The sequence below is a fragment of the Mastomys coucha genome, unplaced genomic scaffold, assembly GCF_008632895.1.
Source record: "Mastomys coucha isolate ucsf_1 unplaced genomic scaffold, UCSF_Mcou_1 pScaffold20, whole genome shotgun sequence".
Lineage (NCBI taxonomy): Eukaryota > Metazoa > Chordata > Mammalia > Rodentia > Muridae > Mastomys > Mastomys coucha.
The window spans coordinates 11,453,151-11,471,748 of NW_022196903.1; the positions used below are offsets into that span (position 1 = coordinate 11,453,151).

Here is an 18,598-nt window from a genome sequence, read left to right on the forward strand (position 1 = left end):
TGAAACAGAGACGGGAGCAGATACAGAATGTGTTCTGCCTTGGAACATTATTTAATTAAATACATTTGCCATGGCTCTTGAGAACTTGTGAGAACTTGGCCTGGAAAATTTAAGAAATAGAGATTCCCACCATCTCAAATTGTCATGAATAATTGATTCATGCCAGTATAACCAGAAAATGGCCGTTCGGCTCATCTCTGGATGCTGCCTGCCATTCCTTGTCCCCTTCCCTACTTTGCAGATTGTCCCTATCACTATTCCTTTGACATTACAAAGCTGCTGTCCTTACAAGAGCAACAACATGTCCCACTTCTTTTATGAAGTCAAACAATTCTACACACAGTAATTTACTATTGGAAACAAAGTTAAACCCATTTTCCTATATATCCACATTTTCAATACTTGAGTTCAATACTGACGTTTGTATTGACAATTTCTTTTAAAGATCCATGACACAACTGACATTCTAAATAACTTTAAGTAACTTGGTTAATTTTTAAATGACTTACATTTCTAGGCTTATGACCCAATGAAATAAAACATGTATAATTATTAAAATATCCTTTTAAAAGATAACTTGAATAATATTGACTTTTCTCTAAGTTCCACCTTTGTTTAAAATTACTAAAGGCTTAATGAATAAAATCTCATTGTTTGAATGCTTTTAAATGTGATATTGGTTGAGATTTCCAGATGACAGTGGAAAGGAGAGAACTGACACTTAGTGAATCAAAGAGTGTGTTATATGACTTTGACCCTTTACTCAGCATGCATGCCTCTGGGTTAGCCCGAAGGTGACACCTGAACTCTGACTAGCATCTTGACTTCCGAGTCATGACTCCACAGTGTTTGGTTGACCGAGAACTTCTTTTAACATCATCGATTGACATAGATTTCCCTTTGAAGGGTTAACTAAGTTTCTGCTGTTTTACAAATATGGGAATACCTTTGTTTTTATTAGCAGCAAAGTCTGTTCCACCTAAGATTTTCAAATCTGGAGTTCACTTTCTTGTTTTTCCACAACTTTGCCTTAGAAGTAAATATGGCTTCCAGGGCTCTAGATGATAGAGGAAGAAAATTATGTAGGTACCATTCAAGGTTCTTTTGTGTTTTACACTTACATTCCAGTAGACTAATTTTTCTACTTATCCTTTCTGTAGTATTTGCTGGAACACAGCTCCTGACAGACATGTAACTTCCTTTCTGCCTCTAGTTCCACTGTCTGCCTCTGTGGTGAGCCTGGGCTTCCCTTCTCTGATTGCCTGTGAGCATTTTACTGATGTGAAGCTTAGCATACCATTCCTTCTAAGGTTGTGTCAACGATCATGAATTCCCAGACATCCACATCCTGCTTCCCTCAATGTTCTTTTCTTTTTAGCCAGTGTTATGATTTGTGATTTTGGTTAAGTCCATGCCTATAGTCACCTGGCTCTAAGTTATGGAGATTAGTCCAATTACCACAGGAAACTTTCAGGGTATGATTCTGGTGATTGAATCTGGGGCTAACTTCAGGCCTGCTTTTGATCTCACCACTTGTGTTCACCAACCAGTTCCAGGCTCTTTCTCCTTCATCCATCAGGGCTAGCCTTCCTTTGTGCTTCTTCTATTTGTTCAGCCAAAGACAAGGCCTGCACCTTGGCTCTCACCAGGACAGGGCATGTCTGCCTCCCTCAGGACAAACTCACTGGTTTGGAGGCTGCAGTCCACTTGTGTGTGACTTGCTCATCCACTGCTGGGCTGAGGTCCCCTCAAGACAAAGTTGACATCTCACTGAATTTTGTGGCGCCTTGTGTACACATAGGGCAGAACCATTTCCAGGTTGTTTCATCTATTCTGTGTTCATTGTTGGATAAAGGAAAGTTTTTTTCTTGTTATCAGAGGGGAGGGATTTTTGTTATGTCTTGGGTCTTCTAGAGGTTTTTTATGTATTTATTTTTTTCTCTAACATGTAAGTATTTCAAGCCCAAATTCTAGATGAAAATTCTTAGGTGAAACTTCCTGTTGCTTCACCATCATTAAGTATGAGGCTGTAGGCTGCCTTACTGTTGAGCAGTGGGAAAAAGTTGGAATAATTGCAATATCCTCTATGCTTTCTGTATTTCATCTTTGTTGTAATAAATTCAAGACAATTTCTGGGTTTAATATAAACTTGACATCTTAGAAAAGGAACTGCTTCGGTTTTCATAACTTGGAGCTTGCTCTCATTCCAAGGGAGAGATAAGAACCTGGGCATGTGCCATTCTTTTTTAAAACACCATTTCTTTTTCAATAAGAAGAAATCTAAAAGACTGAAGTTGAAGACATGGGTGGGGCAGGGACAAGATGCTGTGGTCACATCCCTCTGTGGGGAGCAATGGCTCCCACTCTTCATGTGAGCTTAACAAACAGTTTTCCAGGTCCCGCCCAAACCAATTAACTTGGAATCTAGTGGGAGTGGAACTTAGCCATCCTTGAGTTCCCTGGATAATTTCAGCCTGCAGAGAAACCAGTAAGGTTTGTACTTGAATGTACTGCTCCAGAACAGGTGCATTTGTAGAATAACCTGAGCATTAGTTATCAGCCTTAAAGGAAAAAACAAAACAAAACAAAACAAAAAAAAACAACAACAAAAAAGCAGTTTCTTACTAAAACCCCATCCGTGTGACTGGTAGAGCAGGTACCAGCTTCTTCTTCTTCTTCTTTTTTTTAATCCCATAGTCCTTTGGGGAAATTGTTTTCTCAAACATTGTTCAGACGTGTTTCTTACTTTTAGTTTCACTATGCATGGCTTGTCAGTCTCATTATATTAAAACAGAACTATTTAATTTGCACGTGTAGCCTTGTTAAATGGCAGAATGAAAGGACTTCAGAGTCTTTTAGATGTAATCTTAAGGAATTATTTGATTGTCTTCGTATTCTTGATACCTTAAATAAAAATCAAAGTTTATCTTATATATGAGAGAATTTCTAAAGATGAAAATCATTTTATCTTATTTTATGAAGAATTACACACACCTGCCTCTTTCATCTTCCTTTGATACTGTGTCTTGAATTGGAGTAAGCTTTCTCTTTCAGTGAGAAAACCCCTAGAATAAGCAGTCTCTAATCAAGTGTTTGTAGATAAATTGGAAAGAGTATCTTAACTATTATATCTAGAGCTTGTTCTTGGAGGAAAGTGAGGTCTTCCATAATAGAGATACAGTTTACCTAAGAGCCATATTAATAAAAGGAAAAAATCAGCTTTTTGAATAATATATGAATCCATATGGTATCAGTGGTATCAAGGCATTTGGGACAATACATAATTAGTTTCAATTCCCTTTGAGAGGGAGATGTGGATGTTAAAATAAATTGCTGATGAAGCATATACTTTGGAGAACAGTGTATTTCAAAACTTTGTGCAATATCAGCTATTTCTTTCAATGGTATGGAAATACAGAAGTCTGAGAAGATTTATTAGGTGCGATTTTTAAACCATTCTTATGATATAGAGGTTCATAGTTTGCTTATTTAAGACAGAAAGTAAAACAAGGATGATAGCCAGTGCTTCGAGCCTCTGTATACACAGCTTCTCTACATTGTCTGGTGCTTTTGTTTGTAGTCAGTGAACTTATAACAATCACATGTTTGTATGTGAGCTATGGTATGACAATATTTAACACCACATAGGGCTTGGGCTTCTCAATTACTATGAGTTTTTCTTTGCTAATAAGCAACGCCGAAAAGTCAGCATTCACGGAATAAGAAAACGTGGAATCATGAAATAAACAACGGGTAAGAAAGAAGAATAGAGGCTGAGATATGTACGGTGTCCTAGGTGAAAGAGGATGAAGGGCTTTTCTGCAAGGAGCTGATCTGTTGCACGGACTGCCTATGTATACTGAACTAGAATTTGCTTGTCTGGTAGGATTTTTCCAGTCATCCTCATGTGGAGGAAGGGTCTATGAACATTTCACTTTCATCATGGAAGCAAATGAGGGTACGGTATGCATAACACAGAGGACTACATGCATGCATAGTTTTCCACTTGCTCCCCCTTTTAAAAGAAGCTCACAAACAAAATATCATACCTCCTCATGATGGCTGCAACTTTCATTATATGCATTCAAAACAGCATCCTTAATAACTGACAGAAACTTTAAATGACTCAAAGGCACGTTAGGGTAAAATAATTCATGTTATGCGCATGACATAGTCATAATATATAATAAATGCCACCTAGCAAAAAATAAGTAATATATAGCACAGTGTCACAAATGCTCACATTTCTGGACTCTCTATAGAAATAGTAAAAATCCACAAAAATGAAATCTGTACTTCTTTGGTTCTTTTCAGACAAGGTCTCAGTATGTAGCCCTAGCTGGCCTGGAATTTCCTATTTAGGTCAGGCTGGCCTGGAGCTCATAGAAATCAGACTGTCTCTGCCTACTAAGTGGCAGGATTAAAGGTCTGTGTCACCTCATTAAGCCTTAGTGCTTTGAGTTTTTGAAATGTAGCATAGTATTTATATAAAAAGAGAAAATACACACGCCATTAGTCAATTAGCTTGAAAATGCAGTAATGGCCCAAATTTAATTTGCTAGTAGCAAGCTCTATTTTTGATAAGAGCAGGACACAGAGCAAGGGTGCAGGCAGCATACAACACCAAGATTTAGAGAAAGATTTTATGGACATAGAAAAGCTGAGGCCTAGGGAGGGCAAGGGTCCTGTTGTTTAGATTTTATTTCTAAACACAACTTACTTGTTAATGGGACATTGGGCAAATCATTTTGTCTTTAAACTGTAAATTCAGCCAACTTTGACCTACACTTAGAGGTAATCCCTTTTCTCATTATTCAGTTGGTGATTGGTCAAGCAAGAAAATCTAAATACACTCTCACTGTCCAAGTCCTCAGGAATGGGGCTAGAGGGAGAAGTGTGGGCACACTGTAGGTGATGGTGCTCTGGAAATACTGCCTTTTAAGGCCCAAGTAGAGATTTAAAGTGGAAGCAAGGGACAAATGCAGAGTATGACCCCACACCTCATTCATCACTCAGCATTTTGGGAGAAGCCAGCAGAAGATCTAATGTGGCTTCCACTGTATGATCGTAAAATAGTTATAAAAACGTGTCTGACCAGATTGTGTTCAACATGTGAGGTAGGAAGGCATTGCAGTGAGCGGAGTCTAATTAAGGTTAACTTTGAGTTTTAATTCATGATATACCTTAATCAGATGAAAAAGGAGAACAGTAGAAGCACAGATGTATTGCCATCGGGGTGAACATTTTGTCATATTATATGAGCTTAAAATTTTTTTTAAGAAGCTGGGTATGGTGGCACATGCCTTTAATTTCAGCAGTTGGGAGATGAAGCTAAGGAGATCTCTGAGTTGCAAGGCCAGCTTGCTTTATTCATCTCTATGTGAATAGTGAGGCCAGGCAGGGCCACACAGTGACACATGCACAGAGTGACACGTATACTGTTCTACCCGCTTCCTCCTTAAGCATTTAGTCACATGAACCAGATGCGATGAATCAGACACAGAAAATGTTTATTTTCATATTTCCTTTTATTCAGTGGTTTTCCAATTGCAAGAGCAACAACAAAAAGAGGCAGAGATGTAACCTAACCTCCTGCGGATTGCTCTTGTCGTTGTAGCAGTCTGGAGAATAAGGAACATGGTATTTCCTCAGTTAATATTTGCTGGTGCATGTAGAACAGTGCTTGATAGCTTCTTTACTCATGCAGGCTGGCGTTGCTCACAAATTCTTCTTTCTGGGAAAGATGTCATGCTTGCACCCTTGTCTTCTTTTTCTAGGAAAAGCTAAATAATGTCATTGTCAGATCTTATTTATTTTTAAGTTTTTGTATTTTATTATCTTATGAGTAGGAGTGTTTTACTTGCATTTTTGTGAGTGTGTACTACACCTAGGCCTGGTGTCCCAGGAGGTCAGATGAGGCAATGGATACCCTCGGACTAGCTTACAGAGATTGAGATTGCCATATGTGTGCTAGGAATCAAGCCCTGGTCCTTGACAAAAGCAACAACTGTTTTATCTGCTGTGTCAACTCTCCAACAAGGTGGATACCTGGATGACTTAGTTTTCAAAATTACCCATCCCTAGAGAAGTGTCCTTACACTGTTTATTCCATTTTACTAGATTTCTAGATATCAAGGTATGTACATATTATGTACCTACCTGTTGACAATGGACATCCTGCCTATGCTTTTGGAATATTATGGATCAACGGGATGCCATAGGAATTGTTGTGTGGAACCTGTGTTTCTCAGTTGACAGAGTGAAGTTAAATGAAATAGGCAAGGAATTGCCCAAGCATGCCTAAAATGGGGGTTGTATGTAATTCTTGGTAATGAGCTTTGTTTATAGACTAGAATATGTGCTAACCACTTACAATTTGTAACCCACAATTCAGGATATAAAAAGCTATATTAATAGGAAACAATTGGTCAAGGCTAATAGGATTTTTTTTTCAAGCCCTGTATAGGCAGACAATTGTACTCAGTTCACTGTCACCTTGTCTAGCTACTCTTTGGTAGTTTCTCTTTCTGAGGAAGTACTGATGCTCAGTAGTCTATCTATGATCCTGTGAGCACAGAACCCACTGGAGGAGATGAGATACTTCCCGGAGGAGGAACATGTGGTAAATATGTTGCTCAGCTCCCTGGAGCTGGACAAAGTTTGAGAATTATTGCCTGAGACTTACACAGTGTAACTGATCAAGAAAACAGGGTTAGGAACAAATATGGTAAAAACAAACTGGAGTAATAGTCATACTCCTAAGATCTGTTAAAAACAGCACTGGGACTCTTTAAATGCTTTGCACTATTGAAAGTTATCAATGCCAGGCTATCCCTGCTCTTCTATGGCGCTCGAGATCAGTTTTCTCTGAGTTGCAGCATAAACTGATTAGTCCATTTCAGAGGCATGGATGTATATGTCTTTTGTTCTTGGAAGGTAATTAAAGTGTAAAATTTCTGTAAATGTCTCCTAATATTCCAAGTTATGGTTTCATGTTACATTTGTATATAGTTGATGATTTTGCTCCGTAAACTTGCTAAGAGCCTTTTTGTTGGGAGTGCCTTAAATCACATCAAAGTATTTATGCCAGCTTCTGGTCGATGGAAATTGAGAATGGTCTTGTAAATGAATAATTTATCGTAGGAATGGGCTTATGGTAAAGAAGCACAAGATCCAAAAAGTATATCCAGGAACTTCCAGTTATGGAAGCACATGCTGTGTTTTTCCAGCATATTCATTATTGTTTATACTTTTAACTAGGTGCTAAATGGGCACCTAAAAGGGCAGCGCGTGAACTCCCTAGGATGGCTGGCTTCTTCTCAGGTCAGCAAAAGCCCTGAGGTCTACTCAGCTTTGAGGCTTTGCCTGGTTGTTAATCTGGCCAGCTTCCTCTTCCTTCTCCTGGCGAGGTCCTTTTCCTTTCAGCCCTTTGTAGAGATGGCCTTTGTAGCTTTCCAAAATGGAAAAGTTTTTTCCTTGTTATTGGGAAAATACTGCTTTGAGTAGTATTTTCTTTTTTAAGTTGCCATAGTTAACATAATTTTCAGTTGTGCACTATTTATGATCTTCAGCATTGTTTCACTAGCCTGTGCATTGCATCTGATACGTAAAATACGCTTGATACGTAAAATACACTTAGTAAGTGCTTGATAGTAGGCCGCAGAGCATCCAAAGCAAAGCAAGACAAAGAAACAACCTCACCTCCAAACAAACCCAGCTCTCTGCACAGCAGCTGTTTGCGTCAACTGTTCACCTCAAGCTCTAAAATATTTTTGTTGCTTTAGCTTTTTATTATCTTTAATTATTTACAATTTCTTGTCCACAGTTGGAATATGTGGTAATATTATACTAATGTGAAATTAATATGAAGTTCATGATAATACATAAATTTGACATTTTTTCCCCTAATTCATTTGAATGAGAAGTCATGATAGGCCTAATGAATTACAGGCTATGCAGGGTGGTTGGGGATTTAGAGGATTCAGATACTTGACACACGTTCTAAACATTGCCAAGGGAAAGAAAGAAACCAGATTCTATTAGGGAGTGTAGGGAAAGGCATTTCTGCTTAGATTTTTCCATGAGAGCACTATTTAGTTATCAGTGCTTTATTTAAGCAATTGAAACTAGGCGCTGCAGAAGAGAGCTATTGCTTCTTGTCATTTTTCTAATGTGCATTGTTCCAGGTGCTGGGTCAGATACCATGCAGAGAGTTGTAGGAACATGGCACATGCATATCATAGTAAGCAGTATTATTGTATCAGTGCTCTACTGACAGGATGCTCGAGGTGGAGGAATACACCGTTTGGTGGAGAGGGCCGAGTTTTATACATGTTTCTTCTTCATTCCAAAAGGAAGGGGCCACAGACATCTCAGGGAGAACCGTTTAACAAAGATGGAGAGTTGACAGAATGTGTGGTAGATTTGAAGTAAGAGTCAGTGGAGAGGGCATCCCAAGGCAGTGGATGGAAGGGAATGCCACAATGGCCTGGAAAGACTGATGCATTTGAGAAATGGGACAAGTGTGATAACTGGGGGCCAGGACAATGGTGGGGTAGGAGCTGAAGGCATCATCGGGAATGCTTTAGTAAAGTCCTATTTTTATCCTAAAGATGGAAAGGTAAACATGGAATTCTTCATCAGGACAGTAAGGCAAATAGAGTCTGGGCTGGTTCTGTTTGTGTTAGTTTGAAAGTAGGCTGGAGCTTGACAGCTCTGATCAGGAGGCCTTGATGACTTAGGTACGAAATGACAGTGACTAGTGGGCCCAGGCAGAAGGAAGAACACTAAGTACAGGTGGCATGTGACACAGGGTTGTGTGCGAGATGAAGTGTGAGTGGAGGAGCAGTTGAGATCCTCAGGGGGACCTGCTGTGGTGCTTTTGGATGGACTCTTGCTCATCCCTCAACTCCACCTTCATCCGTCTCTTTTATTCTCTTGCATCTTCTTTCATCTCCCGTTCTGCTGTGTTTTTTCCTTTATTGTTTTGTTTTATCCTTGCTTTCTGACATTGTATCTCAGTTTTGTCTTTGCTTTTCCTCTTTAAAAACTCTGTGATTTAAACATATCACTTGCAAACAAAATAGCATGCGTCTGTGCAGGATGCTTCTGCAGTGTGTTATTTATACGCACACTTGCAGAGGACGCTGTCACTCAGGAAAATGTGCCAAGCTGTGTAGTTGAAAGTGATTTTGTTTTTTGGTTGTTTTGTTTTTTGTTTTCCCTTCCCATAACAAAAGCAAACTCAACTTACTGTACAAGTGAAGCTATTATGTCCTTGTGCACAGGACAGCAGAAATGTAAATCAAGTAACCATTGAAAGAATTGCAGCTAGTGAGAGGATGCCACACGTTGTTCAGTCTGATGTCTGGCACATAGGGAAAACTGTGATGTCATTTTGATAGCTACTTTCCCTACTTTTGAATCCTTGCCTTTAATGACAATAATGTGAAATTAACACTCGTAGGAATGTCCTCTGGATTTATTGTTCCTTGAGATCATAAATATCCATAAGCTCTATGGTGGTGGATGACTTCTTTGTAAATTTGTTCCCTGTTAGATCCCTTGTCCCTAGAATAGTACATAACAAATATTTTATAATGACTTATTTCAGCCATTTTGCAGGCAAAGTGACCTTGATAGATTTAGTGTATTTTAATGGAGGAATTAGGAGAGGAACCATTTATGTAAATGGTCTCAATCTGTGACTCTTCAAGTGTGGTTAATGGCTTTGTCCCTCTATATGTAGCCACTTGTTGATGCTTTTGTTTTAAGTAATATTTTATTCTGTCAAGCAGTTTGATGACTCCAATAATCTAAATCAGGATCCGGAGAGTTAAAGCAACCATATAAAAGGAGTTAAGATTTTAACCTTGGGGGTGTGAATGAGAAAACAATATTTTGTTTCCTTATTCACTTACATATTTATTTTTCTTATTATGTATCAGCTGGAAGCTGCTATATATATATATGCTATGTATGAATATATTTAAATGTGCATATGAGAATCTACATGTGTAATCTAGCAATCCTTTGTGTCACTTCCTTGTAGAAGAATGTTGCCAGGATCCTCTGTAGGACTCAGACACTAACGATTATTAGGTCTAATTAGTGTTTGAGTCAATTCTTTGAACTTTGCTTTCAGTCTTGAATTTTCACATTATTTCAGCAGGCATGTCATTTATAACAAGAGGTATTACTAACACCAAAGCACAGAGGTTTCCAAGTCTCAGGCCACAGTTCAAGGGGACTTATTGACGTTCCTCCCATCACAGCCGCTCACCAGTGAACTTGGGGATTATGTGCTTGGTTGAAGCTGGGGGCATTTCTTTTGGGAATTTGCTTTTCTTTTGGTTTATTTCATTTAAGCTATCAGACATACCTTTTCCTTCTTATGTAGTAAATTACTTGGTTATCATTTTAGGTTAGCATTCTGCCTGACTCCATCTCTTTTCCCCGTGACGTCATTTGTACATCCACTGCCCTGTGCTCAATCAAGGACGTCTACTCTTTACTTGCACACCAAGTTGAGTTTGTTTTTATTTGTTGGAAGGACCTCTTAGATAGATAATTCGGCCATGACTTTTTGTATGCTACTTTCAGAAAGGTTACTTGGTGAGCATTTTTGATCCATTGCTCCACACATCCTACGATATCGGTAACTGAATCTTTAATTTCCTTGTTATAACAGACAAGAGTTTCTCGAGTCTTCACTACAGTTCTACCCTCCTTATATTATGCTTTTACAGCAATTCCCTAGGCTCAGGAAGGTGAAGGATGAAGTTTATAATGGTACTGAATACCAAACTGTTGCTTGATTTATTCAGGAAGGTTATTATATTCTGGGATCAAGTGACAGCTTAAAAGCTAGTATAATTCATCATCATCAGCTAATTTTCACTGGGTGTCCACTGGGTGCTGAACATCATACAAGGCTCTTTGTCAGCATGCATGTGTCTGATAAAGTTGATGGAATTCTAGGAATATGGGATCTTGTCCTTAAGGAACATTCTGCTGTCAGCGTGAGTCACTGAAGACTCAGGATTGTCAAGTTCTGTGTACAAATGCATGTAACTAAAAACACTTCATTGCCGCAGAAATTACTGTCAGCAAATCTAGGTCCTATTCTCATTAACATCTACACTGTTACCAGGGAAATAGAGAGATGTTGAATAGACAAGCATAGGTGTCTGCTCTAGTGACCTTAGCTAAGCAGAGTACTTTATGCTTGGGTCTATGGCAGATTCTTTTTGTCCTGTACACATAATTCCATGCTGATTTTACTTAATGAGATCCAATTGCCCCTCTCCTCCCAAACACCTATTCACTTCATCTTTCCTCATGAGAAACTAGTGGAGTAGATTGTACATCTAGATCTAGTGCCTGCTCTTCTCTACACTGCTGGGTGATATGTATCCGTCCTTTGAAATTATTTGGAAGACCAACTTAGATCAAATTTGGTATAACTTGTTTTCATCCATATGTAGATTAAGACCATGAGGGTGATGCAGAGCAGCCCGTGTATGGATGGATAAAGAACAGGGTATGTCTATGGAATACCTGGTAGTGAGGATGGTATGAGCGGAGCCTGTGCACAGCATTTCCCTGTTGAGTTTCTTCCCTGCCTTAGGCCTGTGTTCTGCCGTGTGCAGTGAGTTTGTTGACTGGAGGACTCTGCGAAGATTTCCTTGTTTGGTATCCTTCACAGCCATTGTGGGGAGGAGGCCCTTGGAGGAGACTTAGCAGTTCTTCTCCAGTTGATAACAAATACTTAGGTTCAGGGATCACCTCAAGAATGGAAAAGACTCAAGAGATTTTTATGTAGCAGTCCAATTCATCCTCCTCCTCTCTTCCTCCCCTTACCCCTTTTCCCTTATGGAGAACCTCATCTTTATGGTACTTTGCCCCTTTTACTTTTGAGATCTGGTCTTCTCTGTTTTCTTTTAGTTACCACTTAGCAGCTTCTTGTCACCAGCCTGTAGCAGTAGTGGGGCTTGCTCCTGGTAATATGTGCTTCTGTACCTCACTCAGGCTTACTCCACTGGAGAACCTCTGTCTCTGCAGTGGTCCTGAACATGGGTATTTGCCATGGTCTGACATTTCAGGCTTCCAATGCTGTTCTTCCCCATCCTTAGTATCTCCTATTCCTTTTCATAGCGTTTTTTTTTTTTTTAATTTAATTACCACACTAAATTGAGACAGTAACAAATAATTTGCCTGGTGCAACTTAGCTAACACACATGCTTACCTAAACTTCAGTGCATCCAGATCCCTGGCTGTTCCTTGCAATCCTATAGCTCAGGATCGCTCAGAGGTACCTGGAGGCCTTTCGTCCACTCACCAAAGGTTGCTTGACCTCTGGTTTCAGAGGCTTTTCAAAATTTGTCTAGATAGAGGGGCACACTGTTCTAGATTTATATAGTGGCCAATTTATTTGCGTATTGATAAAATGGCTGTATTGCTTTTAGGAGAATCAGCTCTTAATAAAGCTTCCTGGGTTTTCTTGTTGGTGTTCACAGCCCAATACCATTTTAGTGTTTTAACTAAAGGATGTTCAGAGACCAGGATGTTGGTATTCGTTGTATTCCTTACAACTGCTTCCATCCAGGAGAAGATTTTTGTCTCAAGAACTAATGGAAACTTTTGCAACTTACCTTTCATTAATATGTATACTGACTGCTTAGTTTTGGCCAGGATACGTGGTGTCCTTTCTCCCAGTCTTACCTCTAGTTAGCTAGCTTTGCCTGTCAAAAAGTGACTTCTCGTGCAGGTTTTGATTCTGGATCAGAATTCTTAGTTTAAAGCTTTTTGATTTATGTTTTCACTCCTTATCTATAAGTCTATAAGACACAAAGAAGGCTACATGACACAAAGGAAGAGTTTTGGTCTAGGCCCTACATAACTGATAGCTTTTAGTTGCTTGAAATTTTGGGCTTGTGCCTTACGATACACACTAATTGTCATTATTATTCACCCTAATTCCCCTGTAGCATGCATTGCATGTTTGTGGATACTAAACTTGTTTAAGTGATGTGTCTCCAAAGCATTAATTTAAAAAAGATTATATTTAAGTATATCCTATTCTCTCATATAGACTACGGGATGCCTTTAAAATGATCATGGAAAAGCAAACCCTTCAAACAATAATTTAAGATACATTTCATTAGATCCTTTGTGGAGAAACATCACCAAAAGTGGAAAAATGCTTTACTTATAATCTGGTCATTGAAGTATTAAGTAGTAACCTTAAAAGAGTGAGTCACAACCTGGCTGTTGTTTTGTGGTTTCTCAGCAAAACTTCTATTTGGTGAAGCAGAATATAGATAACTTCTCACACTTCTAATTGCCCATCAGTTGATTCTTTTTAAAACATAAAAGTAATGTGTTATATATCTAAAAATCACGGGTATATTGATACTAAATGTGCCTTTTAGCAAATCAGGAATGATTCTTTTGAAGAGATGAATTCATTGCTTCTCAGAAAGCTCTTTGCCATCTTACACAAACTTCAGTATCGAAAAATAGCTTTTAGAAAGATCATACCTTTATGGGAATTATTTCATTGAGTTATTGTTTCTATACTATAAAGCATATTCTGGTAATTTCTTTTCTGTAAATTATGTATAAATGCATATAGATTTATTTTTAGCTATATCCATAATAATTAATAAGTATTAATAATGATAGGTGGCATTCATTTTAATGAGTTGGTTCAGTGATAGAAAACGATAGAGTCAGTAAACAAAGAAATATCTTAGGAAATTACACTGTGAGATTATCCAGGAAGAATGCTATTTTAAACACATGCGTGTAGATGACACTTTAGAAGCAAGCCTGGAAATATAAACTTTTCAAATCCATGAATAATATCCTCTTTACCCAAATAAGTTAACTAGAAACTATGAAGCATCATAAGATATAAGGCCAAACTTTTCATTCATTTGAATATAAAATCAAGCAGTAGATGCACATCTCCTATGTCTGGAGAGAGAAAAGTGATAGGATTTTGTTTTTCACTGACTTATGGTTTGGGGACTTTTTAGAAATATCTATACATCTTAACTGAAGAAATGTTTTATGTTCCTTAATTTTTTCTGAACTTATTTTTCATTACATTTTCCCTAGAAAATACATGATTATGCTTGTATATTTATTTGACAGAAGTTTTTCAATAGTTGATAGGAAAACAAAAAATTAGCAGCAATATCACAGAATGTAAAGACAGGAGGCAAATGAGAAAAAATTGAAATGTGGGGAAACTCAGTACAGGAAATTAAGGGAAGGAACAAACACGGTGAGACTGGGAGGTCAGTCTTCTCATTGCTGCCTCGTTGAGTCTTTCAATAACCCTGAGTTATGTTCCTCAGCTGGGGTTAAATCTTGGTGGCTCCCAGTCACAGTAAGGGGAGGTCACACCCCAAGGCCTCAGGGTCAGGCCTGGAAGGAGGGTATAGAAACAAGTCTGTTTCTGAGAACTTGGCTGAATGGCTGAATTTGCCTTTACAGAAAGATTTAGCACAGGAGTAGACACCGGCCTTGAACAACTTGGAACTGCATTTGCCTGAAGTTATCTGCTTCCAGGTGCTAAATGTGTTTAATTATGAGATAAATGTTCTTTATGAAATGCAGTAACCATACTCCAGTTACTTCTCCAAGCAATTTTGAACACTTGGTCTCTTTTATTTTGGATGGTACTACTTCCCACTGACATCTGTTGATTTATTCAATGTATCATCAACATTTATTGTTGATGAAATCAATTGATTTCATCTTTTAACGTAAACTATGATGTACCAGACTCAAGAGTGGTCTCTATGTTGTAAACTCACATCAAGGAGCCACAGCACCTGACTGGGATCGCAAATTTCATGAATGTTCCAAAAAAATCATAAGAATTCCAAAATATAACTTAATATGTTAAAGGTACACATTAGATGCAGTGAAGATAGAAAATAGGATATGTGACCAAAAGAGTCTAGAAACTCTTTATAGGTAAATAAAAGATTTCTAGAAGCCCTTGGAGGGTTATATAGAGCCTCTTGCTGGGCAGAGTTTAGGGGAAGTGTGCACCCAGCCTCTGCACAGAGAGAAAGTCTTGACCCTGGCTGATAAAAAAGAAAGGGTTGTTACCTTTGGATTTTACCTAAACTCACGTTATGTAGTGAAAATCCAAACAAGCAAACAAACCAAAAACTTGTTTCGATTTATCATGGGTCATATTGAAAAGTACTTCATCTCCCACATAAGAACATCAATGAATAGAAAGTGTTAGAATTAAAGCTATCTTTTAATGCCATATTTAGTATACTATATTATACACATATATCCACGTACAGTCTTGCATATAACATCTCCACCATTACCGTGTGTGTGTGTGTGTGTGTGTGTGTGTGTGTGTGTTTCTGTCTATCCGTCTGCCTTTCTATAGTCAACATGTGGTACTGCATCCCCACTAAGAACCATGTATTTTATGTGTACATCGACTGTTTAAATTAACTAAGTTCATGAAAACTCTTGTAATTTTATTAAATATAGCTTTGGTGGAGACCAGCAGTAAAGATGATTTGCTCGTGCTAATAGATTATACACTGGAGTAAAACATGGCTTTCTATTACGGCTCCAGCTGCTGCAGTTTCAAGTATACTTATCGCTAGTTACAATATCACTGAGGTTTTCTTTTTAATTATCAAAAGAAGTTCATGCTATTGACTTCTTTACCCCCATGTTTATTATTCCCATTGAGACCTGCTAGATCTAATTCTACTGGTTTCCTCCCTGATTGAAAACATTTGAATCTAGAAAGTACAGTATTTCTTAAGACATTTGTAACTATTCATTGTGCATATTAAAATTACAATCATGCTGCATTGTATGAGCTGTGGCTAAAAAAAAAAAAAAAAAAAAAAATCCCTACACATATGGTGATCAGGTGACCAATGCTATCCAGGTTTGAAGATGCTGAATGTTCTAATACCTGGTATTTGAAATTTTGACATGTATTGCATTCATTTCTGAATATGGAGAATACATTTTTGCTCGTAGAGAGCACATTTAAAATGGGGTCTTTTGTAGCAGCACCCGTGCTGTTTGGAGTGATATAGCAGATGCTGAATGTTCACATATCAAACAAAATGCCAGCCTTCTGTAGAAAAGAGGTGTCAAAAAGTTTCTTTGTACCTTTAACGCATGTGATTATGTAGTACAAAATGCAGAGTTTGTAAAAAAATTTCTTGAATATACAGGCAAAAAAATGAATAATTCAAAACAACCCCTAAGTTCTATATTCTATTGTCCCTTTATAACACAGGCAGAAGATAGCGGTGTACTCCCAATAGAGCTGAACTTGCACAAGTTACACCTCGGAAAATGCCAGATGGTCTATGGTCTACTTTTGAGAGCTGTCACATATGTAAAGATTTGAAAAAAAGAGAGACAGCTGAATGAGAACAGTGCATCATTAAAGCTAGAGCGAGGGTCCCCAGGCGTTGCCTGTGTTTTAAGAAGCATTGTGTCATCTCCATATTAGCATGCGTTTTTTTAGAGCTATACATGATTTGTACACAATAAGAAGAAATCTATTATAAACCAAATAGTTGTGGTAAAATCAGGCCGGCAGTTTCATTCTCCATTTGAAAATAAAATCTTGTTTCCTTTTTCAGTTTTAATTGCAACTTGACCATACGATTAAAATCATAGCCGTGAAAAAACGACGAGTGAAGTTACATTTCCTATCTATTGAGACGAGTAAGAGAAAGCTTACCCGGTCTTGATTTTGTGTACAGCACACATGGCAAAATCACTCAACTAAAAAAAAAATGTTTTAATGTTTAAAAAATATGGAAGTGAAGAGTTAATATTTGGTTATTTAATTGTAATTCAGAAACCACAGAAAAATAATTAGGTGACAGTGAAACAAAAGATAAAAGTACTATCATTTTACTGCCCTCAGAAATAGGTACGGTTTGAAGATTGAAATGTAGATAAATCGTTAAGGATGCATTAAACTATCACTTGAACAGTAACCCATAATTTGCAGAATCGGTTCTGTTACGCTGGAAAAAAGGTCAAATCTCTCATTGTTTAGAATTTGGAGGCAGAACAGTCATCTTCTACCACTGTCTTTTTATTTAATGAGGCTGTTAAACTGTTACATAGTAATTCTTAGGTTATCTTGGCCTAGAGTATGAGAAGACATTTTTGACTGATTGATGAGGAGTTGCCCAGCCTTGGTCAATGACATTTCAACTTAACCAAGCTCTCAGGTTGCTTGACTTGTTAGTTTTAGAGAAGAAGTAGCTCAAACATTCCATTTATTTGCAATGAATACCAGAAAGTGCTCTGAAAAGGACACTGAATCGGGTTTAGCTGTCTTTTTTGACATCTTCTGAAATGCATCTGTGTAACTAGCTGTGGGTTCAGTGGCGGCCATTAGGATGTCATTCTGGTTGCTCCATGAAGCAGGAGCATATGATTCTCTAGATCACATGATTGCATGTTCCTAAGAAGTGGATCTCCTGTTTAAGAGGCTGGGCTGTAGGTACTGGTCCTGTGTCGCATGCAGCTGTTTAGAAATGATGGTGAACAGAGATTATTACTATTTACCCAGTGATTCAATGATGCATTGTCCAAACTATTAAATTCATTAGCCCCTCTAGTACAATTAATGTAGTCTTTCCACTTTAAACTAAAAAGGGTTTCTTTCTTTCCTTTCCTTTTCTTTTTTCTTGTTAGTGGGAATGAGCTATCAAACTAACTTTTTTTATGCCTAGTATTTAGACTCTGTCATGCTTTTCAGTAATATTTTGCCGTGTTTTTGATACCTGTATGTATGTCTGCCTATTCTCCCTGCTTGAGCTCTGGTCCTCTATTAGTGATTTAAAGGGTATGGGCTGGAGAGATGGCTCAGCCGTTAAAGGCTAGGCTCACAACCAAAAATATAAAGGGTAGTTTGGGATTTTGTTTTTTTGTTAATTGGTTACCATTGACATACTAGAATTCTGTTTATTTTGTACAGTTTATCCTAAATACATTTTATTAATTCTTAACCTTTAGTAACTTAGATTATTCATTCATTCCTGTGCACAACTCCACAAGTTTGTGTTCTCCTTTCTAGAACTCTGACAATTTTTCTTCATTTTCCTCACGTATTTCTCTCCTTGGGGCTTTTGGTGTGCCGTTGTTTAAGAGGGATGAAGGTGAGCCCCGTTACTGGGTCAGTCTCAAATGAGGGTTGTTCTGATGTGCTCACATTTGTCTCTGACAGCTGCACTACATCAGATTGAAGCCGTCTTTCCTCAAAACTAAATTGAAAGAATAAACACATCAAAGATTTTCTCCCAGATATAAAATTATTTTGAAAACTGTATGTTTGACTACTGTCCAGCTTTGAATGTTTGAATTCATTTATCCTTTCATTACAAAATGTAATCGATGTGTTCAGTAGTGAGATCTTGTTATTTTATGTATAGCATTTAGGAGAGAAAAAAACAAACACAAAATAAAAAAATGCAAAAAAAACCAACAAACAAACAAACAAACAAAGAGAAGCTTTCACTGAACCAGTGTTGAATTACTTTTTTTTTTTACATATTTTAACTTA

General features: G+C 37.8%; 1 protein-coding gene across 2 annotated transcripts in view; it reads left to right on the forward strand.

The window, feature by feature from the left end:
• Positions 1 to 18,598, forward strand: part of Mdfic (MyoD family inhibitor domain containing) — a 148,845-nt gene that overhangs the window by 29,589 nt on the left and 100,658 nt on the right. The window lies entirely within an intron of this gene.